The sequence below is a fragment of the Lontra canadensis genome, unplaced genomic scaffold, assembly GCF_010015895.1.
Source record: "Lontra canadensis isolate GAN:19392208 unplaced genomic scaffold, GSC_riverotter_1.0 scaffold37, whole genome shotgun sequence".
In the NCBI taxonomy this organism is placed as follows: Eukaryota; Metazoa; Chordata; class Mammalia; order Carnivora; family Mustelidae; genus Lontra; species Lontra canadensis.
The window spans coordinates 993,015-995,381 of record NW_022631031.1 but is presented as its reverse complement, the minus strand read 5'-3'; the positions used below and the strand labels follow the sequence as shown (position 1 = coordinate 995,381).

General features: G+C 39.9%; 1 pseudogene; it reads right to left on the bottom strand.

Moving 5' to 3' along the window:
• Positions 1 to 404: 404 nt before the first annotated feature.
• Positions 405 to 1,144, bottom strand: LOC116874522 (annotated as a pseudogene).
• Between the last annotated feature and the right edge of the window lie 1,223 nt (positions 1,145 to 2,367).

Here is a 2,367-nt window from a genome sequence, read left to right as displayed (position 1 = left end):
TCCTATTTCAAAATGTCATCTCAAAAATGTTAACTAGAGTCATCAGGTCATTTCTAATTACATCTTAATGGTGTATCCAGATTCTGTTTCTGTAGATTTAGCATTAGATACTTCTAGTCAAAAGCATTAACTTTATCCCCGTGTATCTTAACCACTAGCACAACTGCAGTGTATTACCTCTCAGAGTTGTTAAGCACCGGAAGAGAAAAAAGTAGATATTCCAACAGCAGGCAACAATGATGGCCCTTTCACACAGCAGCATCCAAGTGGCTACCGAATAGTACAGGAGTAATTCTAAAAACAAGGAAATGCATGCATTTTAGTAATTATGTTATAATTTTCACAGTTGAAATTCCCCTAAACATTGCACTTTCTTTGTAAGGGAATCCTTATTTTTCTTACCTCTACCACGAGTCCGAACTTGAACTAGACGCTTTCTTCTTCTTCTTACTGTGTTTCTTATGCTTTTTTGGTTTTTGGGGTTTTTTTTTATTCTGTTACTTCTTATTGTTCTTCATTGCTTTTCTTCTTTTTTGCTTGCACCTTCTTAACATAATCTAATTCTAATAAGGACTCAGATGATAAAGATTTATCTTCAGAATATATCTTTTTTTTTTTTTTTTTTTTTGGCTGAATCTGTTCATGTCCTTTTAATTGTCAGTTGCGTCCTTTGACTTCTTTTTCTTTTTTAAACTATCCTTACCATCAGGTTCAGTTTCTGACATGGAACTTTCAGAAGCTTTATGTAAATGGTCCCTCTCCTTTTTCTTTTTTTTTTTTTTTCTCACCTTTATAATCTGAAAAATTGCCAGAAGAATGAGAGCCTGATGAAGAAGATACCTACCAGATATCTTCTTTTCTCTTTTCTTTTCTTTCTTTTTTTTTATGAGCTCTCACTTCCCCTTAATAATTTCACCCTGTGTCCCTGCGTCTTTTCTAGTTCTTTCTTCCAGTTCTCATTTATTTTTTTCTTCAAATTCAGCCAGTGCCTCAGAGCCTTTTTCTTTTCTAGTTGTTCTTTCACTTCTTCCCAGGTAGGCTTTGGTCACCTCAGATAATCTTGGATCATTGGCTGTGAACACTGGTTTGGACCCCTTGATCTGGGCATTGCTATTGGGTTCATATAGATTACTTGATTGTTCTGCTTCCCCGTGGTGTGGGACTGAGCAGACACCGAGGGAGATCAGACCAGAGAGCTTTATGGCTTTTTTAGATTTTGGCGGGGGGGCATTATTTTCTAGAAGTTTTTGTTGGGTGCCTGGGTGGCTCAGTGGGTTAAGCCTCCGCCTTCAGCTCAGGTCATGATCCCAGGGTCCTGGGATCGAGCCCCTCATCGGGCTATCTGCTCAACGGGGAGTCTGCTTCCCTCGTCTCTCTCTCTGCCTGCCTCTCTGCCTCCTTGCCATCTCCCTCTCTGTCAAATAAATAAATAAAATCTTAAAAAAAAATAAAAGTTTTTGTTGTTTTGGTTTTTGGGTTTTTTTTTTTCCCCACCTTTTTACTTTGGGATTTCATGCTTATGGCTTTCCTCTAGTATCTGCTGACCTTTGGGTACTGATCATAATTATGAGTGAGGCACACACAGCTGATGGGACATTTGTGTGGGTGTTTCTGGTCTAGCTGGCTTCTTTGAAGGATGAGTGGCTGGGGCATTTCAGGAGGGAAAATTCCTCATCTGCAGAACTTTGGCCTGAAGGAAGAAAGCTCCATCCTCCTGGTTGGGAGATAAAAGCCTGGTGAATAGCATTCTAGGACCCAAATGGGGAAACGGAGAGAGGAGTTTTATAATTCAGAATAGTCATTCACTTAATCTTCCAGTTTATAATACAGCACTCACCAATCTATGTCTTGTGTCCCTGAGTCCAGAACCTACCTGGTTCAACCTCTTCACAAAGAAGAAAGCTTCTAGCTTCTCCTAAATTGAAGGAAGGTGGTGTCATTACCCTGCAGTCAGCCTGCTGCGTAGGGCAGGGAAGGGAGATCTGGGAACCCAAAGAGTTCTTAGTCACATGTCTCAGCTGCATCTGCATCTCCCCCTTCCCAGTGTTACCAAGGACTTAATTCCTCAAGCCCCTCTGCAGTTATATCCTTGATTCAGCTTGAATCCTGACTTCTCCCAATACAAGCTTGGGTTTCAGCTTTCTTTGAACTGTCCAATTGGTTATCACTGTCTCTTGGCTTTCTTGCTTCTAATTTTTTTTTTTTTTTTTAGTAAGTTACTTGTTTGCTGTTGGATATATCTCTTCCTGTCTGTCGGAAATCCTCTCATTATAATGTGAGTGCTTTTTGGAAGGAAGGATGTTCGGTCCCTTATTGAGTAGTCTTACCATCTCTTACAGTTCTGTTAAGTGCTAGGAAAAATTCCAC